The following is a 10,688-nucleotide window of genomic DNA, read 5'->3' as shown; positions in this document are numbered from 1 at the left end:
CGGAATCGTTCAATTCATACTTTTCATCGAAACAGAAAAATTCCCTTACTTCTTTTCTTGTGAAGATGCATTTCTGCAAAAGCTCCCAAAGTGTCCAATCCTTTGTTGAATCTTGAAAAGAAAAATATTTTGTGTATTGAGCCCTGAAGACATTAACCTTTGTTAGCTTAAAGTAGTTTGTGTATAATTAATCGTTGTGTATAATTAAGCCTTACGGTCAGCTAGCCAGAATCTGCTTGACCCTCCATCTTCAAGGTCAGAAACCTATGGCGACCGTAGACTTCCAGCAGCAGGCCCGGCACTGTGGAGCTCACTTCCAGAAAGCATACGATCAATTTCGTATCTGGATGATTTCAAGAATGCCATCAAGACTCTCTTGTTCCAAGAGGCATACAATAGACATTCCTAGCATTGTGTATATCCATACGTTGTAAGACTCTAGCAGCGCTTTTGAGCAGCTGTGCTCAGCTGGTAAATGCGCTATATAAATCTTTAGTTATTATGTTTTACAGATTAAAGATGAAAATGCAGCAGAGAGGGTTCGGGTGATCCTGGCGCAGTCAGGCTGGTAAGGCTCATCATCAGCTCAGGGCCCTAGCCCCCTCTACACGCAGCCCAACAGCGAATTGGACTTCTCCCAGGAAACACTGCCTAGTCGAACTCACCAAGAACATTCCGGAGAATATGTAGACTCCCCAACACTGCAGCCTTCTGCATTACCCAGAGTGTCAGAAGGGCTGTGCTCCCGGTGGAGAACCCGGGCTCTTTCCTGATCTGCGCCAAGAGATCAGGAGGTAGTAAAAGCAACGACCCATGCCATCATGTCGTTTAAGATATGCTGTTTGTGCCAAAGAAGGGCATCCACTGACAAGATGTTGGACAGTCGCTGTAAATTCATTACATAGTCGATATTTCATATTGATATTTTTTTAAAGAATCACATTAAGGCGATTACGATCGGGAAGTGACTGGTCCTGAGCAGCAATAAGGAAGCCCTCAGTTTCACATTGAAGACCAGCCGACTTCATCCAGGCGAAGGAGTCGGTGGGATTGCTATTCTGTTCCACACACTACATGTACACACGATGCAATGGCTTCTCAGAAAGCTTCTCCACAAAAGACCAACCCTGGGCAGACTTGGTGAAGGACTTCACCTGGTTTACTCCAATCGCTGTACCGTCCAGCAGTACATCGCCATCAGCAAAATCAACCTCAAATTTCAGATTCTGTCCAACAACCTTGGCACGCTTAAAATAGCTGTGGAATTCCTTGCTCTCATCGTGAGTCTTGACATGCATTACCAGAGGATCATCCGATAAATAGATATGTGCAAAAGGACACAATAAAATTCTATCATGAAGAGCCTCCACATTAATCAAACCCCGACCTCCAGAATTGATTGGCATATATAAACGGTTAAGAGAGGAACGAGGATGGTGAGCTCTGTTATCAGACATGATCCTTCTGGTCAGGCGGTTAAGACTCTGGATGTCTTGTTTTGTCCAATCAACTACTCCAAAGGAATAAGAGAGGACTGGCACAGCAAAAGTATTGGTGGCTTTGACCTTGTTTCGAGCATTTAACTCTGAGCTCCAGATTTTCTTTAAGCGAGATTTGTACTCAGCCCGAAGTTTTTCTTGAATATGGGCACTCTTGTCTCACTGTAACTTGACCGATCCACCATTAACTGCCTTGCCACGTTTCAAATGAAGAGTATTAAATTTGTCGAGTCCAAATGTCATGCCAATATCTTTAGAAAAAGACTCGACAAGGAGAACCTGCTCTTTCAAATTGGCATCTAATTTGGCAAGGAGCTCTATGTCATCCATGTAAAGAAGATGAGTAAGCGGTGTTGGGGATGTGTGCTGAGGAGGTCCGGGATGGTAACCTTACTCCCTGTTGAGCAGAAAGCACAAAGGAGTTAGAGACAAACAAAAAAGCAAAGGACTGAAGGACTCCCCCCGGAAAATTCCCCTTCTTATTGGAATAGATTCCGAAGTCCGCACCTGCCCTTGCGAGTACATCTCAAGTCGAGTCGACCAGCAACTCATTAAAGACTTGAGTAAATCAAGTAGTCGCTCAGGGAGGTCAATACAACGGCGAGACTTCCGAATCCATTCATGAGGGACAGAGTCGTAGGCTTTTTTGTAGTCAATCCAGCACATGGAGAGTTTTCGGTGATATGTTTTAGCCTCTTCCAAAATCATTTTCTGAACAAGAAGTTGATCCTTGCACCCCCAACATCCCATTCTTGCTCCCTTCTGCTCTCTGTAAATTATATCATTGGAAGATCAGTAAGATGACACGAGACTTGTTACACACACTGTGGAAATTTTATACTGAGTATTCAAACATGTGATAGGGCGGAAGTTTTTGGGATCAGTCTCCTTTTTTGGGAAGGAGTATTGTGCGACCTTTGCAGAACCATGGAGGAACATCACCTGTACACAAGAGAATTGAAACAGTGAAGTAATGGTGTTTGGACACAGGGGAATAGTTTCCAGTACCGGTTTCGAATGCCATCAGGCCCTGGAGCTGCATTAGATTTGGACTTTTTGATGACACTTTTCAGGCAATCTGGTGAGATGTAACAGACAAACGACCTAGTTACTTTCTCATGCATTGCATGGTCATAATCACTGACCCATGGTGCCTCCAGGTTACACTCGCCGGGTACAGACCACATCTGTTTGCAGAACCTTTCATTGGCATCCATGGGAGGCCGTTTATAATGCTCACCATCACCGTTTGTTTTAAGTTGCCTGAAGAAGTGTTTTTCATTATTTCTAAAAAGTTGATTTTATTTGAAGAATTTAGTTTTCTTTTCCCATTTTTTCTTTCTTTCTGTCCAAACCTTTATTTTGGCCTGAAGCGAATGGACAATTTGGAGAAGTATCTATTCTTTCATTGTTTTGTATTTCAGTTTTCATTTTCTCCAAATTGACTTTTGTCGTTTAGACATGGGATTCCCTGATGATCTTAACTTCAGGCAAAGCTCTATCCGGGAAATGTATTTTCTAGTTTCTGTTAGTTTCACTTGAAACCGGTTTTTCTTTGGTGTATTGTTCTTAGTATTGGATGTGCTTTCTTTGGAAACTGTGTGAAGTTCCTCCAAGGTTCTAGCGGCAGCATAAACACAGCAATTAACTTCATGTAATGAACAGTCCGCAGAAGGTTTCTAAGAAATAATGTCATTTTATAAATTAATTTCATTTTTGGGAAAAGATTCAGTTGTTTGTTTGATTGGCCTCCGTTTTTCTAAAGGTATGTCAGATATTTCATCATAAATAGAATGGAAAAAAATATACACAGGATTTTCAGAAAGATCTGCAACTGAGGAAGAGGAAGAGTGAGAATCCGAAATTTCGGGGCCAATTGGCTCTGTACCAGAAGAGTTTCCATCAGGAAGAGGAGAGAGGTTAACGCGGACGTCCATCAGAAGTTTCGGGTCTGCTGCCACTTGAGCATTCTGCTCATGCAAAGGTTCCTGACGGGCTCCAGTTGTGGGTTGAACTGGCTCACGGGGCATGAGATTTTTAAGCCGCCGGAATTGATCTCGGAGATTTTGCTCCGTCAAGAAAGCATACATGGGCATGGCATTGTCCCAATGCAGCTTAAGCAGCTTGCCGTTTATTCGCGGATTTGCAGGCCATCCTGTCGCTCTTGCACACTCTAGTAGTGTGGTTTTCAGATGGTTTGATCAAGATATTCTTGGTCGGGTGCTGTGCCTTCCCCTGGGGCAAGTCCCATCTCCAGTGTGGTTAGTTTGACTACCGAAAGAAGGCTGACTGGGCTGCGGAGTTGAAAGATGGTGTGCTCCTTGTTTGTCTGTAACCCAGTAAGAAAAACCAGCTTCGGGGGTCAGCCCTAACTGGGTGATGTACGTTCAGTTCAGGGAATAATATTCCCCTATCAAGGCCCACCACGTAGAGGCGTACATCATCAGGCCCTTAGTTATTATTATTATTATTGTGTAAGGAAACAAATAAGGCTAAGCATCTTAGCTCGAACAATACCCACAAATTATCCACTTTATGAAATAACTTTTAGTTTGATAATTTTTCTGTTGCATGTGTTTGTTTCATTGGAACGTTCTCCAAAACAGTGATTTGTATGATTCCCAGGGAGTTCAGATTGAAAAATACTATGTGCCGTTGAGATTGACATCCTATGATCGAGGGAAGAATTAAGCGCCTTTGAGCAGCTGAGCTGAGCTGGATATTGGCGCTATACAAATATCATATAATAATTAACAGTTTCATACATTATCTCATTAACCATTAATTATCAGATGTCAAAGTTCATGTGCATACCTGTGCATCGGTCAGATCGTTATCATGAATAATAACTGATTTAACTGTGAAAAAATTCCAACTATGTTTTTTTATTTATTAACCTTTGTCCGGCCGCGTCATACCAAAAGACGTTAAAATATGGTACTTGTTGGTCCCTGCCTGGTGCTCGGCATTAATGGGTACAACAAGGACTGGTCGGCTCGGAGTCAGTATACTGTGTCTGAGTGGGGTATTCATGCTTCACTGCGGCATGGTATCTCGGTTGGCTAGCGCTATAAAACCAGCTTAAGTCTGGGCTAGTACAAGCAGCCGAACATACACATACACACGCATGCACGTCGTCATATGAGCGAAATATTCTCAAGTACGACGTTAAACCCAATTTCACATCACCTATTAACCTTTGCGTATTTAATTGTGGCAGATACTGAAATTACTTTAACCATTACTCCATTATGACAACACTCAGCAACACCAACACTAACGAACCAGATTGCACTTAATGCTATTTAATAGTAAACGTCAACGATTTAGGGCAGTCATGTATCATATCTGCCGAAACAGATCCATTGGGGCATTTGTGGCGATGTAAAGAGAAACAAAACATGCATGGAATACTGATTACAAATCGGAATGACACCAGGTGTTCGCGAAAAGGGGAAACGTGTCCTGCACTACCGGTATGGCCTGTCATATTTGGTAGAATATCATTGTCTGCCATAAAATGTTTGGAAGGATTTAACAAGACCGAGGACGGTCAAGCCTTGGTTGAAGTGAATGGGTTTAGTTTTACGCCGCACTCAGCAATAGTTCAGCTATATGGCGGCGGTCTGTAAATAATCGAGTCTGGACCAGACAATCCAGTCATCATGAGCACCGATCTGCGCAATTGGGAACCGATGACATGTGTCAACCAAGCCAGCGAGCCTGACCACCCGATCCCGTTAGTCGCCTCTTACGACGAGCGTGGGTTACTGAAGGCTCATTCTAACCCGGACCTCCACGAGTCAAAGCTTGGTTGAAAAGCTTGGTAGCAGTACACACCGATCTAAACACTCTTTGATTCTGCCCAGCACAATAAAATGAATCTAGGCATCACAACGGTCTTCCTTCTTTGCATAGAAGAGAGTAGCTTCCAGCACTGACTGACTGAGTTAGGTTTTACGCCGCTTTTAGCAATATTCCAGCAACATCACGGCGGGGAACACCAGAAATGGGCTTCACACATTGTACCCATGTGGGGATTCGAACCCGGGTCTTCGGCGTGACGAGCCAACGCTTTAACCACTAGGCTACCCCACCGCCCCAGCTTCCAGCAAGTTGGATAAGCACCAAATACGGCATCCAGGAACGAAGACATATCCTCTGAATTTCGTACTTGCAAAGTATTGCATATTTCTATAGTTTTAGCAATTCAGACAAAAGAAATAAATGGAAATCACAAAACCAGTTATTCCATGCCATTTAATTGATGAACAGGTGCACATCGCTTCGATGCCCGGTGGCTGAGTTTCAGTGCCGGCAAATTGGTGCTTGATTCTTAGGGTGTGGGTTCAAATCCCGAATGGGACTCAACAACACATACTGTACTAGAATCGTTACTATTACACATACGGGTGAGGAGATCCCGTGTCATATATTTTTGATATTTGCACAGTGTGCAATTTAGTGATTCTCGACATTGATTGGTCGATCGTATATTTGTGCATTTTCATTGGATGCCGGAACTACTTTCACACATTATGTTCATTCATAATATTTCATCGATTTATTGATAAATGGACCGTGCTGTAATCGCACTGATTCGAGATTTTAAAACAGAACAAAAACAACATACAGGATTTCGATTTTGACGATAATTTAAAGCTTTATTTCATACTTCATTAACAATATAGCGTCGTCTACTCAACAACATGTTTTGTAATAAAACATTTTCTAAAATTGATAATATCGTTAACACCAATCAAAGTCAATGACCTGGTCAAGGTGGACGGAGACATTACTGGTCGTGTAACAAGAATAACACAACCGCTAAATTCCTTTCACGTGTACATGATAAACACGGAATATGGAGAAAGGGAAGTTGCAAGGTACAGACTGAAAGTGTTGCCGGAAACAATCTCGAGCGAGTCGGCTTCCCACCTGCCTCAGAGCGTCAGCAATGACTTACTGCAAGATGATTTTTTTAACACCCCCTTCTTCGCGAGAGTCTTAATGATCCAAGACAACTTGAAGACATTGCCCCCCATGAACTGAACACTATCCTATGTAAATTGTTCATTTCGGCAAGAAAGTCTGATGGTTCGGAGTATGAACCGTCTTCCCCTCCGGGGAATAAAGGGTACGGAAGTAACTCAGGTTCAAAAATTATATTCATATACGTTCCTTTATTCCTAATTTTTTATTAATTTTTCTTTCATTCCAACACCGCCGACTCGAACCTAAAACGTACCGCCTCGTCATATAAAATGTTTAACTATCTGTCCAAAGAACGCGAGAAATTGTAATAAGAATTACAATAAATGAAAATCAAAAACATTATTCGGGTAAATTTGTCTTTATTAAGTTGTTTCTTTTGGGGTTTTTTTCCCCCGACCGACCGACCCATGTTCAGAACTTGGTGTCTACACATACAAACATGATGCTCTTACTAGAATGTAATGGACTTGAGTTGATGAATGTCGAGTGTTGTGATCTTAGTTAATCTTGAAAATACAGATTTCTCGCTGACTTGTAAAGATCTTTTTCATTACTTGATCATAAATAATACGCAAGTGTATTTCTTAAAACATTTGAAAACATGAACACAGGAAATACATATACGTCAAGTTCTACCACACCAATAAACGAGAAATTGGGGGTTGGGGGTCGTCCTTCCTGATGTTCCGCGGGAAAATTTGAATTGCAGTGACGTAGTAACAGAGCATCATCGTCATCAACAGTTTGAGGTAGAATTTGCGCGTCATTTGAATGTAATAGTGTGAACTGTCAACTGAATATATGGGAATAACTGAAGCATGGGAATAGAAATTTCACCTGGCAGCACTGTTCGTGCGGGCGGTCTCTGTCTTATGTCACTAAAATCAAGACATCCTGAAATGCATCGCAGAAGGTAAGAGTTTAAACATAAACGTTTTAATACAAGATGGGCAATTAGTGTTTTGGTAAGCGGCGTTAATATGAAGACATGATCCTTTATGCAATAGAGCGCGGGTCCTCACAACCGCTAACGGGTTACATTACGTGACATCAACGAGACTACTACCAAGCGTGGTACAACGCCTGTTAAAATGGAGGAAACAGCCACGAAACCAATTTAGAATCATACTGAATCAAACTTGATTTAATGGAGAAATTTTTTTTATGTACAATTTGAATGACCCTCTGCATGTGATGTTCAAAATCAATGCCCCCCCCCCCCTCCTTTCCCATCATTTCTAAGCATATTTTTTGTAATATTTTATGTATAAAATTGCTCACCCCCAGTACATGTGTACAAAATTGATGCCCCCGGAACAAAATTGGTGACTCCTTAAAATCATATCACTCTCTCTCTCTCTCACACACACACCTATCAATAAATTATGAACGGTCCCAAATAACAAATCTGGTTTAGGTATTTACAGGATTAGATTTGGAAGCTCACCCTTCTGCCGAGATTGCCTGGCGTCCAGTCGCGCTTGTTTTTCTCTTTCTCGTTTTTCTTTCTCATCTCTCTTTTCTACCTTCATCTTCATGATCTCATCGCTCGCCAGTATGCGGTGGGAAGTCAGCTTCCGTGGATTGATTTCGAACTTTGTTTCATTACAGGAGCTGGAAGAGAAAACTCGGACTTGACAGCGTCCATTGCAGCAGCCTCGGACACTAGCTAGTTCAACAACTAAGTTGCCTGATTCATCCAAAGAACAGGGAATGTCACCTGTCAAAACAGACATAATGAAGTCAATGTCAGACAGGGATGGCCCTCTGGTCACAGGGGCGTGTCACGCTTAGAAACAGCGTTAGAAAGACATATAGGTATATAGACCCTACCCTATAGTCCAGTCAATTTATGAGAATACCCACCACAAATTGCAACAGAAATGATTTCAACTGTTTTAAGACCCTGAAGCATTCCTTTATAACATATAAAAAGTCTAGGAAAATCTCAGTGGTGGAACAAGGTCAAATTCGACCCTCAAGGTCATAGGAGTCATCTTCGCTTTCGAAATCTTAGATATAAATGCAAACTTTTTTGTAATCTACTTAATTGTGTCATGTTATATATCAAATTAAAGCTCAGATTACAGGCTTTTCAGAAATATATTTATATATTCAGAAATAAGGATTAGTCTCATCATATTATTCTTTTTAAAAAAAAAAAAACATTCCGAAAAATATGAAAATCGTATCTGGACATCCACATGTATATGTATGCTACGATTATGCCAAAATATTCATTTTTCAATTGTGTGACAATTTTTAACATGAAGAAATATTGTGATTAATATGAATCAACCAATAGTCATTCCAAATAATAATGAAATAGAATGAACGATCAATGTTTTCTATCAACACATTTACATCAAGTACAATGATGAAAAACAAGTCATTTTGTCGATTGAAACTTATGTAAAAGAGTTGTCTATTACTCAACTGCATAAATGGTATTTCATTATGAATTACCTGCATTCATTATATCAACACATTTTCATCAAGTACAAGGATAGGATCCTTTTGCCATCTCTTTTCCGTCCCCAGTCTGTCACAAAGTGGATGAAAACAATGTCACACCAAATGACAATGGTAATTTCCAGTGAGCCTTCATCAAGTGTTTTTAAAGAACGTCGTCCTAAGGTTTGGAGGAATTCACACACAGATAAGCTTTTTTGGATGCATTGGAAACATCATGTCTGGATCGGTTCTGTTTGAACTTCTGGTATATGCCAGTAGCACAGTTAGTCACATACTAACAAGGAAAGTTGTTGCCAGAGCTATTCGAGCTCACTTTCTTGTAGACACAGCTCTCAATGGTCTGTTGGTATCAAGAACTTTTAATGTGAGCCTTCCTAGCTTCCGTAAACCTTCTGATGAAGCCGACCTTGCAACTCCCCTTCACTGATGATGAGGATCTAAACATGCAACAGTGCTGTAAAATGAGCTGGTGAGTGAATCCTTGACTGTTGGGGAAGTATTTTCTTCAAACACATTAGAAAGGATTCACCGTCGTGTTAACCAAGAAAAAGATGCGCTTAGCAATATGAGGACAGCAAAACTTTGGATCCAGTACATGAACATAGTGGATATCATACGGATTTTGTTGGGTTGAGTCCCATCCGGGATTCGAACCCACACCCTCAGAGTCAGGCACCTAATCGCCAGCACACAAAGTCAGACGCCTAGACCGCTCTGCCACCACGGCTTCCACAAAAGAAAGTGTAATCGCAAATATAACATATGTTACATTTGACCACTTTCTAAATGACATTGTGTATTTCATAGCTTTTGGCCGTGGGAGCCGTGCCAATTAACACTTATCAGAGGGGTACACAAAGTCCGCAGTCTAGACTACCAGTTGTCCGACTTCCACTTTTGTGGAAGCTGCGGTGGCTGAGGGGTCTAGGCGTCTGACTTTGTGTGCTGGCGATTAGGTGCTTGACTCTGATGGTGTGGGTTCGATTCCCGGATGGGACTCAACCCAACAAAAGTACTAGAATCTGTACTTTACAAAGAAAGTGTAATCCCAAATATAACATATGTTACAGGTCATCATCTGAAGGTACAACCGAACTGCTTTGGTGTATAAGTTATGACCAGCTGCTGCAAATAATGGCAACATCTCAGCAATAGACTTTAGGTGCATCTTCCAATTTCCTTATCTTTCAGCTTTAATGAAAATCCGTATGATATCCACTATGTTCATGTACTGGATCCAAAGTTTTGCTGTCCTCATATTGCTAAGCGCATCTTTTTCTTGGTTAACACGACGGTGAATGCTTTCTAATGTGTTTGAAGAAAATACTTCCCCAACAGTCAAGGATTCACTCACCAGCTCATTTTACAGCACTGTTGCATGTTTAGATCCTCATCATCAGTGAAGGGGAGTTGCAAGGTCGGCTTCATCAGAAGGTTTACGGAAGCTAGGAAGGCTCACATTAAAAGTTCTTGATACCAACAGACCATTGAGAGCTGTGTCTACAAGAAAGTGAGCTCGAATAGCTCTGGCAACAACTTTCCTTGTTAGTATGTGACTAACTGTGCTACTGGCATATACCAGAAGTTCAAACAGAACCGATCCAGACATGATGTTTCCAATGCATCCAAAAAAGCTTATCTGTGTGTGAATTCCTCCAAGCCTTAGGACGACGTTCTTTAAAAACACTTGATGAAGGCTCACTGGAAATTACCATTGTC

The sequence above is a fragment of the Haliotis rubra genome, unplaced genomic scaffold (assembly GCF_003918875.1).
Source record: "Haliotis rubra isolate DU_JTF1 unplaced genomic scaffold, ASM391887v1 Scf494, whole genome shotgun sequence".
Classification (NCBI taxonomy): domain Eukaryota; kingdom Metazoa; phylum Mollusca; class Gastropoda; order Lepetellida; family Haliotidae; genus Haliotis; species Haliotis rubra.
Note: the sequence above shows the minus strand (reverse complement) of the source record.